The following is a 22,046-nucleotide window of genomic DNA, read 5'->3' as shown; positions in this document are numbered from 1 at the left end:
TCCTCCCTTCTGGCCCGACTCACTCTGCAGGGCAAACACTTGATGTCCTGATCTCCTCTGACCTCCCCCTCTCCATCCCTCTGACCACTCCTCTCCCCTGGAGCGATCACTCCCTCCTCTCCTCTCATCTCCCCAGGCCAAGCCTACTCCAACACTGCCAACTACCTTCTCGGACATCTGGCCGATGAAGCGTGTGTCAGTTGAGGCTTTCGCCGCCAACATTCTCTCTCCCCGCCCGCCCCCCACCTCTGGCTGACTCACATCCTCACGCAGCCCTGTCTATACTCTTGCCCCTGTCATGAGGATCCGTTTGAAGCCCAAAGCCAAATGTAATTCTTGGTATGACTCTGACCTAGCTACACTTAAACGTAAGTGTAGGGCGGCTGAGAGGAAATGGGAGGGCTTCTTGTTCATCCTCTGACAAACTGGCCTGTCGCCTGCTCCAAAGGCAATAACAACTCTCTGTCCACACTAAGAAGAGAGCCCACGTCCAAGCCTGTGTCTCTGCGGCATTTAACAACTCGGCCAAACTCTTTAAAATCTGCAAGGAGCTGGCCAACCCTGCTTCAGTCTCTGCCTTTCCTGTTGCTTCCAGGCCCTTTGCATGGCCCTTGCCTCTCACTTAATCTCTAAAACTCAGGATATCCTGTCCACCCTCTCATCCCCTCCCCCTCTCCTCGCCCCTCCTTCTGCAAACTTTGGTCCTCCTACCCCCAACCTTCTTTCTCACCCTTTCCTCTATTCTCCCCTGACGAGGTCTCTAGACAAGTCGGATCTATGAAAGTCTTGTCAAAACAGGTTCCTCCCTGTCCTTCCAAAACCATCAAGGACCACATTGACACCCTCGCTCCTGCCCTGGCTGATTTCTGCAACCTCTCCTTCTTCTCAGGAACCTTCCCTTGCCCTCTGAAGCACCCTCTTGTGCACCCTCTTCTCAAAAAATCCCAATGCTGACCCTTCTTGCCCGGTTAACTATCGCCCAATCTCCATCAATCCCTTTCTGGGCAAACTCCTGGAAAGCTGCCCATTTTGCAGCTTAACCTTCACTCGGATTCTGTTGGTTGTCTCCATGACCAACAATCTGGCTTTAGAGCTGCCAGAAGCACGGAAACTTCTCTCCTGAACATCCGTGAAGGTCTGCTCTCCAACCGTGACTCTAACATCCCCTCTGTCCTCATCCTATTTGATCTCTCTTCTGCCTTTGACACGGTCAACCATACCATCCTGCTGAACCGTCTCTGTGACAACCTGGGTATCACCGATCAGGCTCTAGGCTGGCTGACCTCTTTCCTCTCTGATCGACCCTCCCAGGTCCAACTATGGTCCTTCCTTCCTTTCTATCTCCCTCTCTACCTGCAGTGTTCCCCAGGGGTCTAACATCTCACCCTGGCTTTTCAACAAATACCTGGCAACTCTGGCCCACCGCATTGCCATTTTCTGCTCCAATTTTCAGTGCTATGCTGACAACACTCAACTCATCTTCAGGCTTCCCTTGGCGTCCTCCTCTCCTTCTCTCATCTCTGATTGCCAATCTGCCATTCAGGATTGGTGTGCCGCCAACGATCTGTGCCTGAATGCCGACAAGACTGAGATCCTCCTCATTGGCACACTTTCACCCTCCTTTCCCCTCACTCTCTGGCCGGCGTCCCTTGGCCCTCCTCCTACCCCCACCTGTGAAGCTAAGAACCTCTGGGTCATTTTTGATTCCAACTTTCCTTCTCTGCCCATGTCTCTGATGTCTCTAAAAAGTCAAACTTCCTATTGCACCTCCTCAGAGGGTATCCTGCCTTTCCTCTCCTTTGCCCGGAAGCTCACTGTCTCCCGAGCCCTGGTTCTCTCTAGGTTGGACTATTGTAACAGCCTCTTTCTAAATCTACCTGCTTCTACTCTCTGCCCTTTGCAATTTATCCAGAACAGGACTGCGAGACGTGTCCTTGGCCCCAAGCCCTGGGATTGTATCTCTCCAGCCCTGAAATCTCTCCACTGGATCCCAGTGGCTGCAAGGATTCAATTCAAAACACTTTGCATTGTCCACAAGGCTTTTCCGGGCCTGTGTCCACAATACCATCAGCTGTCCCTCCGTAAATCCTCCCCTCTCGAGCTCTTCGCTCCTCTACCTCGAACTCCGTCAGGGTCAGTCGTTTCTCAAAGAAACAAGCTGGGGTAGATCTCTGTCTTCGGCTGGGGCCTCCCTCTGGAACAGCCTCCTTGCCTCTCTGAAACTTGAGGAGAACCATCTCCGGTTCTGGAAGCACCTCAAGACCTTCCTCTTTGCTTCTGCCTTCCTTTCTCCTCTCCCCTGCTGAACTGCTCTCTCTCGGCACTGTCCACCTGGCCTACCCTCTGATTTCCGGGCCCAGCTACCTGCTCACCCTGCCAGCAACCCGGCCTCCTGGCAATCCCTTGCACTAGGGTCTGTATCTGTAACCATACAGTCCCCTCCCTTCTTTCTGCACTTGCCTGACACACCGAGTCTTGCCTTAAACCCAGCACTTGCTACTGGCTGTCTGTATTACCACTGTTGCCTTTTATTATTTATCGTTTTTTCCTTTACTCAGAACTTTCCACTTCTCCCCCCTTCCATGCACTTTTCCCCTTTCCCATGCACGTACGCATTCTTAATGTTACTGGGCCTAGTAAGATCGTTGTTTTTTGTTCTCCCTTGTTCCCCTCCTTTGCCTTGTTGCGCTCTGAAACACTTGTGTACGAGCGCGTTACAAATAAAATATCAATATCCATTCCCCTCGTCAAAATCTGCGGACCCGTCCAGGAAATCTCCTCTTTCGACGGACAAACACAAAGCCAATTCCGCTACGGCATCCTCCTTGACCTCGTCGTTGAAAAAGTCTACCTCGACGAGTGGCAAAAAACACTACTCGTCGGAATCTTGGAGATCCTCCTCCGGCCATGAGTTGTCATCGAGACAACTGTCAACGGCCAAATCGTCATCGAATTCTACTCCGACGACAACACCATCGACGACAGCATCAACCACCACCACGATCACCACAGTGACGACAACTGCATCTTTGTCAGGGTTTACGGCTCGCCTCCCGTCGGCAACCACTTCGACGACCAAATAAAAGTAGTCTGCTGGAAAGCCTCGCGCCCAGCGACCACCATGTCAGAGATTTCTGAATTACCGACAGAAAGGCAACATATTGTCCCCTAAAGGTATTATGAAATCCCCAACTGGGACCACGATGCAGTGCGACCAGGCTCCCCTGGGAATGGAGTACCCAGTTATCATGCCAGAAGACATTCTGCAGCATGAGATTACGTGTGATTTTGAGCCTCCACCATACGAATGTCAAGGTGTTTTTTAATCTGATCCTGAAGAAGAAACTTCTAATCCTCCTATCCATGGAGCATCTAGAGAGGAAAACATGCCTCTTAGGTCTCAAACACCTACTCTGCCATCAACATCTGGAGGAATAGGCAGTTGGCAGACACAATAGCCCCTTATAAATGCACAATCCCTGCTTTCCCTGCAGGTCCTTACTACACTGCAGCCTCTGTCAGCTTGACTCCAGGCTTCTGCTTCCTCAAGCTCAAGCAATTCAGCCTTGTGGAGAACCTCACGTTACCCTCAACAAAGGGATCCAACCTATTCCTGTAGAGACCAGGGCATACGCCCTAGGATTCAAAAACCTCCTAGACCTCTACCTCCACATACATTCAGTCCACGTAGGAGAGAACAAGAAGAAGGGGAATTGGTTGACACAGACCAGGACACTGATCCGAGGGATACAAGTTCGACCACCTCCTTGTCTCCAAGGACACAGATCCAGACCAAGATGCACCGGGTAGCCCGGCTCACCCTTCGCTTCCAGACAATATCAGGGTTTTTCACTCCATGATGTCCAAGGCATGCCAGTAGTTTGGCCTAATTCCAGATGAGGAGAAGAAAGATTGTTTCCTCTTCGACCATATGGGTAAACGCACGGAGTCGGTCTTTTCCATACCCATTCTGGGTCAAGTGTGGCAGGAGGGCCTCCGTACTATGAAACATCCTTTCACTGAGCCGGCGGTTAAAGGAAGGTTGGAGAAGAGGTTTAAGGCTCCAGATACTACACCGAAATGTCTCACTTCGCAAGCTGCTCCAGATTCAGTTGTCTCAGCGGCAACAAGCCGCAAGGCTCGAACACAGCATAAGTGTGCGACTCCGCCAGACAACGAAAATCGGAAAATGGATACCTTTTGGAAAGAAGGTTCTCACCATGTGGGGATGACTGTTAAAGCAGCCAATGCCCTGGGAATAGTCGCTCAATATGATCGAGAGATGTGGCACCGTCTGGCTCCTTTATTGGAACACTTGCCCGAACAGCAGAGAAAAGAGGCCATGATGCTGGTGCACGAAGGAGAGGAAGCATCGAATCACAGCATCAACATCACTGTAGACCTTGCTGAAACTGGGTTCAAGCAGATCGGCAATGGGGTAGTTCTTAGACACCAGGCATGGCTATGTTGCACTGACTTACGCAAGGAAGTGCCTCACAAGGTAATTGATATGCCATGTGAAGGGGGAAATCTGTTCGGCGACAAAATTGATGAGGCCCTTAAAGCCATGAAGGCTGACTCGGAAACGGCTAGGTCTCTCACATCCCTTCAAAGCAGGAGGTCCTTTAGCTCCTTTCGAGGAGCCTCAAGTAATGCAAGATTCTCAGGCTCCAGAGACAACAAGAGCCGTGTATGGTAGGCTTGGATATTACTGTCAGGGCTACAAGGTCAATTATCGATCCTCCCAGCGCAATAGAGAATACCAAGAGCAAAGAAATCACAGATCTGCCAACTCCCAGAGAGGTAGGCAAAATAAGGCACAACAATGACTGCCGCAAGGGCAGTCAGGTGGCGGAAATGTGGCGTTCTACTTTGACTAGTGGCAAACAATAACGGACGACAGGTGGGTGCTAGATGCAATCCAGTACGGCCACTTGTTGGATTTCAAGCGCCCACAAATCCCCATACCCTCTACAAAGGTATCTCACCCGCATCATCACGTTTTACAGCACGGGATACGTCAAATGCTAAGAACACAAGCCATCAAACCGGGAGGCCACCGGGGGACGCAGGCAAGATGGCCGCCTGATCTATCAGCTCCCCATATGGCCCTGGGATAAGTGTGGAGTAATAAGGGAAAAAGGAATGTTGCCCTTCCTAAGTAAGGAGAATCTGTCGTCGGAATTCACAAGGATTCCAGAGACACCCGATTGAGCCCTGGAGGTGCCCCAGAGCCGGAGATAATCGATCGGGAACGCTGGCGCTTCCCCTCCACCTTCCAGACCTGCGACGCTCACAGGCCGGAGACGCAGAGCTGCTTTCCACCTTGCAGCGGGTGAGTCCCGCGCCGCAGCCGGCTCGCTGATCCTACGCTCCACAGCCTTGCCGGGACACTTAGAAGCCGAAGATCCCCTGGGGACCCTGATCACGGACCCCTGTGCGTTGGCGGCCCGCCTGCCCTCCACGCCCGGCGCGGCGCAGGGGAGAGGGCGGACTGAGGCGCAGTGCAGCCGGAGGCACGCCTGGGCTCCTATTACCAAGGGAGCTCCATTGGTGTTGCCCCACTCCCTGTGTCCCCACCAGTGACTCCTCTGACCCGCTCGGGCCGTCGCGGGATCGTGCCCGAGACCCCCCTCTCCCCTCCAGCCTGGTGCCTAACACCGCCGAGCATCCAGAGGCGTCCCCTGGAACACCCAAAGAACGCGGCTGCCTGGGGCTGCCTCCTCAAAGGCCCGGGCCGACGCAGGAGCGACCCTGGGCCCCCCCAGCCCGTTAAAAGCCCTACAAGGTGAACCACCCAGGGCGAATACCCTCGGGAGGCGGGACTCGCCGAAACCTGCCCTCCCCAGTGACGGGGAACACATCATACCCCTGTGAGGGAACTCCTCGCCTCATCGTCCCACCCCTGCTCCTAGGAGACAGCCCTGGTCAACAGCACAGACCGCCAGACCCAAGTGAATGCCCTAGGGGCCACTACCCCGGTGACCCCACAACGGGACCTGCAGGCCCATGGTGGCTTAACCGTGAGTACCAACAACCAGCAGCGACAGTGACGCAGTCCGCCCCCCCGGGTCACTGCCCCTCCCCACCATACTTGGGAGGCGCAGACAGGGGAGTGCCAGAACAGGAGGAAGCCCCCGACACTGAACCTAGAGGCGCAAATAGGTAACTGCCTGGGGCTCTAGCTAGACTGATACACAAGGCACCAGAGCACCCCCTGGGTACCGAGGCAAACTCAAGGATTGAAGGAGCAAAGTACACTGGCGATTGCAAAAGTTGGGCCCTGTGACACGTGGGAACCCTCTACAATTGAAATGAGCCACAAAGACTCGCCTACCACGCAATACTACACACAAACTGAGGCGGAGGCAAAGGAGTAGGCTCTGGGTCCGGGGAGATATCACTGGGGACACTAAGAAACCACAGGGATCGAGGGGCAGAAGCACCTCATGAGTTGGAAAGAAACCCTAGCGAAATACCAATTCACACCCGGAGACCTAGCAATGGAGACTGGCATCTCATCCACACCGGCTCCCGACATGAACACCATGCAGAATAACATCCAGACGATCCTTGACGAAATTAGGGGGATAAGAACAGACATGGGTGCCATGCTGGCCGACCTCACCGCCAAAGTCTCCACACTGGAGGACGGAATGGAGTGGGTGGAGAACATTCAGGCATCTACCGACCTCCTGGAAACACAGATGGAGGCAAGGTTCAGATTGATACAGCGCCGGGAGGGGGAGCTCCGTCTCAAGGTTGATGACATGGAAAATCATGAACGGAGAAGCAACCTGCAGATCTTTGGCCTGACGGAGGTGGAGGGAGAGACCCAGGCGGGTCTGGAGGGCAAGGTACAGGATATCAGCAGGATCGTCCTGGGAACTGATTCTGGGGAAACCGTCCTGATTGACCGGGTTCATCGAGCGGGTGGTGGCGGAAGGGGTCCACGCTCAGTGCTGGCGCGATTCCACTACTATAGAGACAAAGCAAGGATACTCGAAAGGGCGAGGACTCTGAGAGACACAATACGACAACTCCAGAGTGGCAATCTACCAAGATCTGTCCACCCTCACGCTGCAGATGAGGAAAAAATGTGGGGCAATTACCAGATGGCTACAGGAGAAGGGGGTCCGATTTCACTGGGGACACCCATTCTATTTAGCGTTTGAATGGCAAGACGAGAATCACCAGCTTGTGACGGAAGAAGACATCCAAAGAGCCACTGATGAGCTGGTTGGGGATTCTCCAGGAACATCTAGGGAACAGAATGGGTCCGACGGGGACCCAAGCCGGGCCCCACGAGGCCCTGATCTAACTCAAGGGAAGCACAAAGTGAAGGGCACTCGGAAATTCCAGAAAACTAGGCATCCTCCGGCGGGTCGCGGTGGACCCACATGATCATAAGGGAAAAATGATGATGTTATTTTTTGTAATGCAATCGCTTACACGACCCTCTGGGGCTGCTCCAGGTTGGGGGGAATCATATGTTGCCTGTGGGTGTTGCCACTGTTGGCGAGGTTTCTGTATAATGGGCATAATATAAAGTTTGGGGCCCATCCGGTGAAAGGCCCGAGGGGTGCTGTTTTTCGGAGGGTATTTGCACTCAATCTCCTAGACTGAAGAGACCCGCTCCGACTCACACTGAAAGCTAACGTGCGCTGGAACTCACAGTTGGTCGGGCACATGGCAAGTTGGGGGCATATGGAGGGGAATGTTGGAGGGGGTCCACCACGGGGACTTAGATCCCAACCAAAATCGGTAAAGGTTCTTGAACGAAAAATGGGAAGGTGCTTTCCGCATCACTTAATCTCCCGGGGCCAGGGCAGCAGCCCTGGTGGTTCGTTGACTAACCCCGATGTCTGTCGGGCGATGGAGACGAACGCCTTACAAAATGGATAAGGGAGACATGGAACAAGGGATGGGGATGGGGAGGGGGAGGGACAAAGGGAATGGGGACACCATGCCAAGGAACTGTGGGTCAAGCGAAAAGATGATACAGGGGAACACACTGAAATTTCACAGGGCAAGGGTGGTAATGATCATGGTTGAAGGACGGATTGGTACGCTCAACGTTAAGGGCCTAAAATCACAAAACAAGCACTCTCTCACAAGCAACATGTTCCGCAAACAAAAACTGCTAGTCCTCTTCCAACAAGAAACACACTATAAGAGGGGGGCGGAGTTGACGATAAAAGAAAGGGAGATAGGCAGAAACGTTTGGGCCTCACACAAATCCTCGAAGAAGGAGGGAGTAGGTATTCTCCTTGGTAAATCACTGCATCTCACCGACGTTGAGACGAAAAGGGGCTTTGGGGGTAGATTTCTGGGGATCAAGGGGCTGACTCGGGGCACACGTGTCACATTGGCCACTCTGTATGCACCCAACGTTGGCCAAATCAGGTTTATTCATAAAGTGCTTAAAGTCATGGCCGAATGGGTGGAGGGAGCCATGATCCTGGGTGGAGATTTCAACCTTATCACAAGGATAACCTCGCCATGAGGGACCTCTTACAAGAATATTCCTGAGTGGATGTTTGGCGAAAATGCTGTCAAACTCCTAGGGGTTACACGTTCTTCTCCCCCCCCCCTCACCAAACATATACCAGAATTGACTTACTAGTGGTATCGGAGGAAGGAGGAGGGGAAGTTGGAAACCCCACGGTTGAGTCAGTGACCTGGTCGGACCATGAACATCTCGTTATGGAATGGCGATTACAAGACACCCCGAAGTCATACAGGTGGCGCTGTAACAACACCCTCATGAGAGACCAGGTGTTCAAGGAATTCCTACAGAAAGAAATGGAAGCCTTTTTTGTAACAAATGACACAGGGGGGATCCCAATGGCCACCGTTTGGGAAGCGGCAAAGGCCACCTTCTGGTGTCTTCTTATTGCAGAGGGCTCGAGGAGGAAGCGGGAGAGAGCGCTAATAGAATATAAACTCCTTGAGGACCTACAGGTCATGAGGGCACAGCTTATTAAGGGCAACTTAGACCGTGAAAACCTCCTGGGTGAAATGAGAGATAAAAGACAGGCCCTACACACAATCTTAATTGGTGAGGTGGTCAAAAAAATGAGATATACAAAGCAGAAATATTATGAGAAGGGAGACAAGGTTGGAACCCTCTTGGCACACAAGCTGAGTGGAAACAGGGCGGGTAGACGGATAGAGGGGGTTAAGGATGGGGCTGGTAACACCCAGACAAAAACCGAACACATAACCAAGTCAGTTGCGGGTTTTTATAAGGCACTCTACACTAAACAAGATGGTGAGTTATTGGACGAGATTCGCAGATATCTCGAGGACCACCCCCTGCCCAAGCTCACAGACTCAGAAAAGGAGGCATTGGAAAGGGAAATATCAGAGGAAGAGATGGAGGGGGACATTAAAAGGCTAAAGGTGGGTAAGACCCCAGGGGGGGATGGATATACAGCTGACTTCTATAAACAATATCAATTGGTGCTGATACAACCGCTAACCACGTTGTTTAATCAAATTAAAACCCCGGAAACCATTCCACCGACATTCCTACAGGTCATGATCACGGTGATGCCCAAGCCCGGCAAGGACCTGGAGGAGTGCGGCTCTTATAGGCCCATCTTGTTTCTGAACACAGACGCTAAGATCCTTACTAGGATCCTGGCGACATGCCTAGAAAAGTGTCTCCCCTGACTGATCCACCCCGATCAAGTCGGTTTTGTATTGAACAGACAGGGGGCCAACAGTATGCGCAAAACCATACAGATACTAAGCTCAAAAGGAGTTAGAACGGAGGGTGCTCTACTCCTGTCGCTAGATGCAGAGAAGGCATTCGACCCGGTTGAGCTGGGCCTTCATGGAGGGTGTTCTATCGTCCTTGGGGATGGGACCTAAATGGCGGGGTTGGATGACAGCCCTCTACTCTCACCCTTTAGCAAAAGTGGTAGTGAATGGCGTGGAATCAGAAGCCCTTCCACTGGGAAGGGGCACGGGACAGGAGTGCCCACTATCTCCCCTTATATACGCTTTGGTAATGGAGCCCTGGGCCGTAGCAATCCGGGGGAACGACAAAATCCAGGGTATTAAAATAGGGGAAATCAACTGTAAGATAAGCCTATTTGCCTATAACGTCCTACTATATCTTTCTAACCCATCCCAATCTGTCCCTGAGGTGCTGAATAGCCTGGACCGATACGGGACCCCCGCGGGATACAAGGTAAATCTGAAAAAGTCAGTCGCATTTGTAGCAGTCCAGCTTAATGAGGTAGAGAGGCAATATATTGAGGATCTTCCGTTCTGTAAACAAGCTGAGGCACTCTGTCACCTGGGGATCCAGATACCATCAGACCTGGCAGACCTTTTCTATGCAAATTACCCTCCCCTGTGGTCGGCGGTCAAGCGAGACCTGGAGCGATGGACGAAGTCCGGTCTCTCATGGATGGCACGCCTCAACTCCATTAAAATGGTGATCCTCCCTAAATTCTTATACCTATTTCAAATGCTGCCGACCCAGATACCGTTCCTTCCAAAGGTCAAGCGGGCCCTTCTCCGCGACCTCTGGGCGGGAAAATCCCACAGAATCACCTACGACACACTGATAAGGCCCAAAGATGAGGGTGGAGTTAACTTCCCAGACCTAGACACATATTACAAGGCATCACAACGGCTAATTCTGGTTGACCACTTGGTGATGGGCCCAAAGAAACAGTGGGTAGTATGGGACAAACTCCTTTTCTCTCCGGTCACATTAGACGAGTGGCTATGGGTCTCCAAGGCACGCATCCCAAGGACTATTTTGAAGCATCATGTCCTGGGGGTGCTATGGTCCATATGGAAAGAGGGGGGGTTACCTCAGATGGCTCACGACTTGGCCCTCGCCCCTAAACTGCATCTGGGCTCCCCCACTCTGGGATGGGATCAACGAACCATTGGTCTTCCAACAATGGTATGATACAGGTCTTAGCAGAGCTGGGCAGCTTTGGGTGGAGGGGGTATTTATATCCCTGGGAGATCTGAAGGATGCCCTGGGCATCACCAACCTCTCTCCCTTTCGATACTTGCAGCTCAAAGGTGCCCATACTGAGAACAGGTGGGGGGACACTCTTAGGAGAGACTTAACAGACTTTGAGAAATTTCTAATCACATACAAAGGGACTAAAGGTGTGATATCGCGGCTTTACGGCCTTTTGCTGTTCTCGGCCCTGCGGGATCCCCCATCCTCCCAGGTACAATGGGAAAAAGACCTAGACGCTCCCATCACCGAAAGGAGATGGACCAAGATTTGTAGACAGGCCAATCGTTCCACGGCCGCGCCCCAATACCGCCAACAAGCCCTGAAGCTGATTCACAGATGGCATTACCCCCCACAGAGGATAGTCGGGATGAGAAAGAGCTACAATCCTCACTGCTGGAAGTGTCACACTGAAAAAGGGGACTATGTACATATGTGGTGGAAGTGTCATGTGGTACAAACCTATTGGAGTGAGGTCTTGTCTTGGATAAAAGAGGTTGACGGAATCGAAAGAACCCTATTCCCTTGGCTAATGGTGTTTGCTATTGAGGTGGAGGCGGGTGAAAAGGTGAAACATGATCACATGCTGCACGTCATGCTAGTTGCGGCTAGATGCTGCTGGGCCCAAAAATGGAAATCACCCCGACCCCCCGGGGAAGGAGAGTGGGTCTCTAAAATACGGGCAATATACGACCTGGAATTCTTGACCCATTTGATCGATGAATCGAAGTCTAATATCGAAGGCCTATGGCTTCCCTTCTTTGATAAATATGGGAGAACAGCTTGAGGTATACGAAAAATTTTAGATGGACTGCTAGACCTGAACATTGCCTTCTGGGCACCCCTTCCCGGGGCCTGGAGGGGCCTGAGAGGACGGAGGATGCTGTTCTTGCATGCTGGGCCCTACATTTTGAGCGCCCGTTTTTGGACTACCTTTCGTTTGCAATGTGTCTTAAAATATTGTGTTGGACCCTGCTGTTACTATCATCCAATGACCCATGGTGTGGGAGAGGGAGGGGGAGTGGGAGGGAGGGTTTAGGATGGGGGGAGTTGTGATTGGATTTCTATTTACTTCCATGGTTGTATTATTGTTTTATTAATGTCATAACCATAAAAACTTTGATAAAACCGAATTAAAAAAAAAAAGTGCCTCCCTCAGCAAAAGGAAAGGGAGTATACTCCAGGTACTTCATCTTCAAAAAAACCAGACGGGAAGTGGCGCCCTATTCTGGATCTACGAAGACTAAATAAGAACATCAAAAAGCAAAAATTCTAAATGGTAACACCCCAGGAGGTCATAAAAGCCGTTCACTCCCAGGATTCCTTGCAGCCTTAGACCTCAAAGATGCATACTTCCATGTGCCATTACATCCACAGCACCGAAAGTACCTCAGATTCGGCGAACGCCAGTAGGAATTACGGGTACTGCCTTTCGGCCTGAAATCGGCACCCAGAATATTCACGAAGTGCCTGGCACCAGAAGCAGCCTTGCTCCGGAAACAAGGCCACCATGTCTACCCGTACTTGGACGATTGGCTAGTTTGAGGGCCAATGTATCAACAAGCATTATCGTCTCGCAACCAAACAGAGACGCTGCTCCAACAGTTGGGATTTACAATCAACTATACGAAATCCTGTACAGTTCCCTCAAGGTGTTTGGTTTTCCTTGGCGCTCAATTCCTTACAGGCCACAATCTGGTCAAACCTTCTGCGTAAAGAATCAAAAGATGGATAACTCTAGCGAACTCATTCACGCTAAACAAACTAGTCACAGTCCGTGCATATATGGCTCTTCTGGGCACCAGGTCCTCTTGCATTCCGCTTATTCCCCACTGCCGGCTCTACATGTGGCCAGTGCAAACGTTCCTGGCTACCAGATGGTCCCAATCCCGGGGTTACTGGTCAGACAAAGTAACTATCTCCCGGACTCTGTCAAACACACTGAAATGGTGGACATACAACTGCAACATAACAAAAGGAATGCCGCAGATAGAGACACATTACCATCTTACCATTGTAACCGATGCTTCCTAGGCGGGATGAGACGCTTATTTGGACCAGCACCAGGTCAAAGGCCTCTGGTTCCCTGAGGAAGCCTTCCTACACATCAATGTACTGGAATTACAAGCAGTGCACTGGGCTCTAAAATCGGTTCTTCCCCTAATCGAGAATTCGGTGGTGCGCGTCCTCACCGACAACACGACCAGAACGTCTCATCTACGGAAGCAAGGTGGAACGCGATCAAACACCTTGTCCCATTAAGCACAGACTATCTGGCATTGGGCTATCTGGCACAACATTCTACTTCAGATCTCCCACTTGCCCGGGATGCAGAACAAGCAAGCAGACAACCTCAGCAGGGACTCCTCGCAGACACACGAGTGGCAACTGCACAGCATCCACATAGCCAAAATGTTCTCAAGGTGGGGTCAACCCCCTTTAGCCCTTTTTGCCAGCCCCAACAACAAGCAGTGCCAGAAATTTGCCAGTAGGATTCTGCATCCCGACTCTCAGAGGGACGCTTTTTCGTTCCATTGGAACGGCGTGTTAGCTTATGCATTCCCTCCTTTTCTACTCGTAAGAAAAACGATACAGGTTATACGCAAAGGTTGTTGCAGAATAATCTTGGTAACCCCATACTGGCTCAGGCAGACCTGATTCTCCAATCTCCTTCAGTTGGCAGCGGACGATCCAATTCATCTAGGAACTCGTGCCAATCTTCTATCCCAGAACAACAGGATGATCTTTCATCACGGCCCAGGCTCTCTCAAGTTAACAGCGTGGCTCCTGACCACTCCGAATTCGGTTTTTTGAAAATCCTTCAGGACTGCCGGCGCATTCTAGCAGCAGCTAGAGCCCCCTCTACCAACATTTCCTATATCCGAAAATGGAAACGATTCTGTGCATGGTGTGCACAGCAGCCTAACCTGCAGCTGCTAGCTATAAAACCTCATTGGATCCTTCCTTATCTGCTAAAGTTAGCTACAGAAGGTCTGGCGATCTCTTCCATCAAAGTGCATTTATCGACAATCTCCAGGTTTACACAGAAGAGATCTTCTCCTCTTCTCCTCTTTACAGTGACAGGCTAATCAAACACTTCTTAAAAGGCCTGTTTTATACATTCCTGCCAAAGAAAAGGATTCCACCTGTATGGAGCCTGAATCTGGTCCTAGCAGTGCTTATGAAGCTTCCATTCGAACCTTTGTCGACGACCCACATCAAATTTCTAACTTGGAAGGTGGCTTTTGTAGTGGCCATTACATCTTCTAGATGTGTTTCAGAGCTCTAAGGCTTGGTTGTAGACCCTCCGTATCTATGGTTAATGAGGGACAAAGTGGTTCTCTCCACTAATCCTCATTTCATTCCTAATGTACCTTCAGAGTTTCATAAAAATGCTACCATAACTCTACCCACATTCTTTCCAAATGCCACTTCACCAGCAGAAAAGGCTATGCACTCTCTAGATGTCAAAAGGGCATTGAAATATTATTTGGATCGCACAAAATCTTATAGATCGACTAAGCATATCAAAACAGGGCATTTCAAGATGGGGTTCATCTACAATTTCCTTCTGCCACTCTAAGGCCAACAGGCCGTTATAATCAGCCCCCAGAGCACACCCCACTAGAGCCACGGCTGCCGCGGCGGTTCTCTGGTCTGGGGTACCCATCAGAGACATTTGCCAAGCGGCAACATGGGCAGTGCCCCACACTTTCACCAGGCACTACTGCTTACACCAACAACACGCTGAGGATGTGCATATGGGACAGGCAGTCCTTCAACGACTGTTCCAGTAAGGTAAGCCCTGCAGCTTCCGGGGTTGTTTCCTTTCTCTACTTGAAGATGTATTCTTTTCGCATTAACACAGACAATTTTAAAGTACCTAATCTGTGTTTGCCTGGTTTCCACCTCCTAACATTTATACTGCTACAAAATCTATTCACAGCATGTGAATCCATGAATCCAATGCTGGAAAAGGGAGTAGTTTCTTACCTGTAACTCCATTTCTTCAGCGTTGGTATCTTTCATGGATTCACATGCGCCCTCCAGCCTACCCCTTCAGGTAAATATCCTCTTTGAGGGATATCCTCCAGCTGGAGTAGTTAAAATCTGAGGGGAAGCTGCTGGGGCGGAGCTATACACTTGATGTCCCATTTTTGGGTCCAAAAGCACCCACAACGACATTGATGGGACTCTCAAGGTGTCAAGTTTTTCCATAGGAAAATTACTAAGCCAAAGTAACAATGGTTTCCCAGCCTGATGACGGGGAATATTCACAGCATGTGAATCCATGAAAATACCAAAGCTGGAGAAAGGGAGTTACAGGTAAGAAACTACCCGCTAAAGTCTTTTTTTGCACACTCAAAAAAGGGCGTTAAATTTAATGGGATGCACCAATGATGTGCTTTGCCTACTGGGTCTATCCGTTGTTAGGCCCGTTTTGCCTTTTCCAAACACTATCCTGGAAAACTTAGCACAAAGGATGCTTCCAGTCTGGTGTCCACCCCTTTTGTTGTACATCCATGGTTTGGGTATTCAGGATGATGAGCTCAGTGCTGCTAACCATGGTGATGGCATGGATCTGCTGTTCTGGTGGTCCACTTGTTTAACTGTTCTAGCTGCTATAGTATTTGCTGTCAACAGTCTGTATCATGCATTTGGAAGCTATGACTATCCCATTTGGAGCACCGCTCCTGCTCTTTCCCCATTGTTGATGAATGTTTATTTCTTATTCAACGATGCAGGCAGTTTCATTAATCTTGATGAAGAAATGTGTGGACTTGTGCAAACTAGTACAGTTTCACAAACATAAATAAAATAAGCAGCACAATACAAACAGAAAATATACATTTGAATTAATTTACATCCTTCTTGGCTTTTTTGTAAATAACATTTTATTTTTAAAAAATGTGAAATAAGTTTCCTTGCATGAAGGGGAAAAATTGGTCTGTGGCTGGCTTCTTCCCCTGTCATTATTTCTCCAAAATGCATAAGGCTTCAAAGTGATTTTTTTGTTCTCGCTGGAGGCGTTTCTCATCTGCACTGTGTGCCTGGCATTCACATGGATCGTTTGTTTTTTTTTTTCCTGTTTTTTTTTTCTTGTTGGTCTGCAGCACAAATGAAGACAGAGTTTTAGCTCACATTTTGATAGTTTACTAAGAAGACTGTGTAGAGGAGCAGCCGAATGCCTCTGCAGGGATTCCCGCCCCTATTCTGGCTATATGTTGGAAACCGGAAATTGCTACATGTGCAACGCCAGTGATGGTACATATACCGCAAAGAGCCTTTGAGACAAGGTATCCACTGAGAAAACCCTATATGATGTATCCCCGAAAGGATGACAGTTTCATGAGGGAGATCTCCGAAGGAGTGTAAAGATGTGAGAGGTGAGGTTGGTGACATCACAAGAAAGGAGAGTGACGCACTAAGAAAGCAGACCAAGGGGGTCATGACTCTCATTCATAAGAGCCTCCGGTTCACTCTCTTCTCCTCAAATGTTGACCCCCTGGGCAGGTATGTTCTGTTACACGCTGCGCTTCAAGGGAGGGAGGTGGTCTTGTTGAATATTTATGGCCCCAATCTCGATGACCCGGAGTTCTACAGACAGATCACGTCTCTCCTAGATGGCTTCCCCCTTGTACCAATTCTATGGGGGGGTGACTTCAATACTATCTTCGATGTAGCCCTTGATAGATCTGGGTCCAAGCCCCGTCATCTTTCCAGGGCAGCCTATGCTGCATTATCATCCCTGCCCCGGTTGGCCATGGTGGATGCATGGAGATTCTTCTACCCCGATTCCCGCATCTACTCATTCTATTCCTCAGTCCACGATTCATACTCCCGCATTGACCGCTGGGTGATCTCCAATATCTTGGTCAAGGACGTGAAACAACTAATGATTTTACCCAGAACCTTGTCCGACCACTCTCCAGTGACCATCACCGTGAGCTGGGCCCCCGATCCTGGCCGGTCCCGCTGCTGGAGATTGAAACCCCTAGCCCTGCTCGATCCAGAGTTCCACTCCGAGCTCGAGGACTCAATCGTGGAGTTCTTCGAGCTGAACACGGGCTCGGTATCATCGCTTGCCACACTGTGGGAATCTTTTAAGGCCTATGTCAGGGGGATTGCACTCTCCAAGGAAAACGGGGTTCTTAAGTCAATTCGGAGAGATATAGCCTTGAGTGAAGCTAGGTTGTCGTCACTGGAGGCTGCGTGTTCGCTCGATTCTACCACGGGTAACCTAGCTGCCATCGGGGAGGAGCTGGACACGTTTCGTTCCCTAGCCGACCGTGAACAGAAGTTTCTGGATAACCCAGGCATCGCACGGAAATACGGTGAGGGCGAACGCCCTGGCCGCTTCCTCGCGAGGTTGATCCGGCACGAGACAGGTTCCCCACACATTCCCGGGATTGAGAGACCGGACGGCTCCTTGGCTGTCTCCTCCCGGGACGTCAACACGGAATTTTTCAACTTTTACGGGTCCCTATACTCCAACTCAGACGAGGTGTCAGTGGAGGAGATTGACTCTTTTCTCGACTCCCTTCCGTTGGCAACATTATCCCCTGAGGCCTCGGGCTCTCTCAACTCTCCGCTTACGCAGGAGGAGCTCTCCGACGCTATCGATTCCTTATCCTCCGGGAGGGCTCCCGGGTCGGACGGTATCCCAGTTGAATTTTATAAGTCCTATAAGGCACTTCTCCTTCCCCACTTGTTGGCAGTGTGGGAGGAGTCGGTGGAGACAGGCATGTTCCCCCCCTCACTGCGTGAGGCCACGATCACGGTATTGTTAAAGGCTGGTAAACCCCCTTCACGTTGTGGTTCGTACCGCCCACTCTCCCTCATAAATTGCGACGCCAAAATATACGCAAAAGCCCTGGCCCTAAGGTTAGCTCCCATCCTTCCATCCATCATTCACCCCGATCAAGCGGGCTTTGTTCCGGGGCGGTCTACTTCCTTGAACCTGAGGCGTATATTCAACATAATTGACAGAATTAGCCCGGAGACTTCGGCTGTGGCGGCCACGTTGGACATGCAAAAGGCCTTCGAATCGGTATCGTGGCAATTCCTCTGGCGGGTTCTCGAAAACTGTAAATTTGGTCCCTCCTTTCTCTCTTGGGTCAGGCTACTTTATTTGTTTCCTGTGGCTAGAGTCCGCACGGGCGACCACTGTTCTCCTCTCTTTGGGATCGCCAGGGGAACAAGGCAGGGGTGTCCATTCTCTCCCTTGGTTTTTGCGGTTGCCATGGAGCCGTTTGCGGACATGCTTCGTCACCGCCATTCTCACAGAGGCCTCCGTTCTGCCGGGAAGGCAGACATAGTTTCCCTATACGCGGATGACGCGTTGCTGTTCATCCGCTCCCCATCTCTTAACTTGTCTCCGGTCCTTGAGGATATCATCTACTTTGGTCGGGTCTCGGGCCTCAGGGTGAACTGCTCGAAATCCACCCTCTTCCCACTCACCGAGTGCACTCTTCCCCCTCCTAACACTCTGGGATTCACTTGGGCTCAATCGGCATTCACCTACCTGGGAGTAGAGGTGACGCGTCAACAGACACTGACCCTCGAAGAGAACTTTCGGAAGTACCTTTCACATTTGTCCGTTAAGGTTGCAGCCTGGGACAAGCTCCCGATCTCTCTTGCGGGCAGAATGGGTCTACTGAAAATGGTGGTGCTACCTCAGTTGCTCTACAGGTTTGCCAACGTACCCTTGTGGCCAGGCGCAGACTTTTTCCGAGACTTGACTCGCACAATTACCTCCTTCCTCTGGCACTCGGGGGCGGTTCGACTTAAATATGAGACCTTGTCCACCTCCATGGCTAGGGGGGGCTTCGGGGCTCCGGATTTTCTCAGATATTGGTTGGTATCTCAAATTCAATATGTCTCGTATTGGTTCGACACAACTGACCCCCCCCCTCATGTCCGGCTCGAGAGGTTGGCGGTTTGTGACCGCGAAATCCGCTCCTTACTTATTCAACCCGCTCCTCAGGTACTGGACTCACAGAGTCCGGTCGCCTGCACATCCCTGGCATTGGCTAAAACATGGAAACTGCTCGGAGTAACCCAGGCTTTCCACGGCAACCTTCCTCTCTGGAACTTCCTCCCGGGGGTTCCTCAGGTTGCACCATCTACCGTTCGCCGCTGGGCCGAGGCAGGCTACGAGCTGTTGCGGGACGTGTTTGACCAGGGCACATTCATTGAGTGGGCTGATCTCCCCCTACCCTTGAGAAGTGACCGGAGCGTCTGGCTTCAATACGCGTCTCTCCGAAGGACCCTTAAGCGCAGCTATCAAACATTCCCTGCGTTACCACCAGACGACCCGGCCATTGAGGAGCTCACTTCCCCTTCACCCATGAAAGGCAAAATCTCCAGGTTGTACTCCATGCTACAGTCCAGATCCTTTCCAGGATTTGCTAAACTTAGGGGGTCCTGGGAGGAAGACTTGGGGGTAGAGATATCGGACGATCGCTGGGCACATTTATGCGACCGCACTCACCGGGTGTCCTTTAACTCCCGATTTAAACTTATTCAGTTTAAAGTGTTGCACAGGTTCCACTACACCCCGGCCAGACTGCATCGCATGTCCAGCGAGCGTTCATCTAGCTGCCCCCGCTGCGGGCATGTCGATGCGGACTACATCCACATGATCTGGTCCTGCCCCCGCCTCTCACAGTTTTGGGGTATGGTTTGTTCAACGGTTTCCGCTGTGCTCGATCACCCCATCGATCCTTCCCCTGCATTGTGCCTTTTTCACGACCTCCCGGGCCTTCCTCGAAATTCCAGGAAGCTGGCCGGCCTCTGCATGCTCTTAGCGGTTCGGTCCATCTTGCTCTGCTGGCTTCGCCCCTCTCCCCCCACGCATGCCCAATGGCTGAGGGCGGTCACTTGGGCCTCTGACACCGAGGAAACTTGGGCACACATGCAACCCACTCACTCCAGACCTAGGGACATCTGGCTTGGGTTCCGCTCCTACATGTCCGACCTCGTCACCTCTCCGGTGGCTTCCCCGCCTGCTCCTTCTCACTAGTCTGGCATATTCCCGGTGGATCCCCCACCACCCCCCCCTTTCTCACTGGTCTGAGAGCTCCTCCCGTGTCGCTTGGTTTGACTACTTCCCCTCATATGTGGATTGAATCTCTGTGCCTGTATCATATTGTATGTAATCTTTATGTGACCATATCATGAACTGTAATGTTAATCTATATTTGCTGGGCGCTGTTCGCCTGTTGTTATGCTGCCATGCTGCCTAATAATAAAAAGAAGTTTAAAAAAAAAGAAAGCAGACCAAGGAAGTGAATGCACAGACAATGTAGAATCTGATGGCGAAGTGAAGAATCGAGAAGGCTTTCATGTGCATGATGAAGATACACTGCAGAAACGAAAATCGTTTTTTTTAATAACTGTACAGATGCCGTAATGCAAGTAGACTAAGAAATCATAAAAGGCTGGCCATACCTAGTGAATAGATTTCAGGCAGTGCCGCTAATATGTATATATATTTCTGAGGTGTGTATATATGTGTAGAATCTGGATATTCGATGCCACGATTTTAGTAAGCTCAACTCGTGGAGAAAGGAGGATTGATAGCTGTGCATGTGTCGCAGCAAAGAATAAGTCGAAGCTTGAAGATGGGCCCAAGGAAGACTGCTTGGCCTAATGTCAAAGGTTAAGAGCAGCCAAAACTGGTTCAGTCCTTGAACAGTGAATGTGAGACGCAGAGGCATCCCTTGTTAAAGTTGCAAAGAGAGAACACCATGATTGCCAAGTTCTTTTATTCTGGACGATTAAATGCTATAAACTGGTCTGATTCACGGTCTCTGATCATGTGAGTCCGAGATGGAAATAGAAGTGGGCATGCAAGCCTGAACCTTGATAAGAACGTGTCACACTCCCTAATATTCCCAGAGAGGAGAAGCTACTACAAGGCCAAGTTCAAAGACAATCTGAATGGCAGACGACATGAGTGATGAGAGATCATGGGCTAATTGGGTGGGGGGGTACGGTCAAGTCCACCCACCAGCACCTGGGGTACCAGCTTACGTGCTGCTAGAGAATTGAATATTCTAGAAGGGTACAAGTGTGCCAACCAATTGTAGAAGGCCATATAACGAAGGATCTTATAGTTTGAGAGCCAATGATGTTCTGTGTTTCTAGTTACTGTCAATGATGATGTGCACTATGGGAGGGCATGCTCGTCCCACCTGATTATAAAGACCCAATCACAATCCTATCCCATTTAGAATGTATACTTGGATGTTCCCCTTGAGCCAACCACAATCCCCTGTAGATTTTTGTAGTTTGCTACGTAGTATGATGTCACGTATGACAAATCTTTACTATATAAAGGTTATTTTTTTTTAATGAAACGTGTTTAGATCGTGCTGTGCGATGTCCGTTGATGTCTGCTGTACTCCCTGTTTTACACAATTGATATTAAAACAGAACGTTTTGCCAACTTCCTGAGTCGGTCTTCTTGTTTGGTGTGAGAGTTATTCTCCAACCCATCCATCGTACGATGTGTTACCTTAATTAAAAGGACCATATGGGTTCAACTGTGTCTGGACACTGCTGCTTTTCGGCTGTGTACAGGATGGATATATCATGCCAGTCCAAGACTCCATTGAAAAGGAAAAGCTTCAATTTGTGATGTTTAATTTTTTTTAAAGTGTTTATTATTTCACTGTCCCCAGATGGTGACCAATTTCTAAAACACAGATGCAAGTGCAAGATAATATTGGCAGATGTAAAGGAAAATATATGATGGATGCTGCAGGAGTATACATGTAGTAAGGGTGGAGGGCTTCCGGATGATTGCTTGCGCCAGGCTCCTCTCTACTACAAATGCCCAAGCTTATCAGTCTAGATTCTGAAGTCTGCTTCTAAAAGTCAGTTCAACCTTTACCAAACGCTTGATGTATAATATAATAATATATAATAAAAGCATAAGAGGCTAACTTTAAAAAAGAAAATAGAAAGGAACACAGATACTTTCTGCTTGAACGTTATATTGGCCTTTTTTCACTTGACTTAATGATGGTATATAAAAAGGAAT

General features: G+C 50.2%; 1 protein-coding gene across 9 annotated transcripts in view; it reads left to right on the top strand.

Annotated features, from left to right (window-relative positions):
- GLMN (glomulin, FKBP associated protein) overlaps window positions 1–22,046 on the top strand; it is a 1,004,137-nt gene that overhangs the window by 210,276 nt on the left and 771,815 nt on the right. The gene's annotated exons all lie outside the window — the stretch shown is intronic.

The sequence above is a fragment of the Ambystoma mexicanum genome, chromosome 1q (genome assembly GCF_040938575.1).
Source record: "Ambystoma mexicanum isolate Mex_15411 chromosome 1q, UKY_AmexF1_1, whole genome shotgun sequence".
Taxonomy (NCBI): Eukaryota; Metazoa; Chordata; class Amphibia; order Caudata; family Ambystomatidae; genus Ambystoma; species Ambystoma mexicanum.
This window is presented reverse-complemented; position numbering and strand designations above follow the sequence as displayed.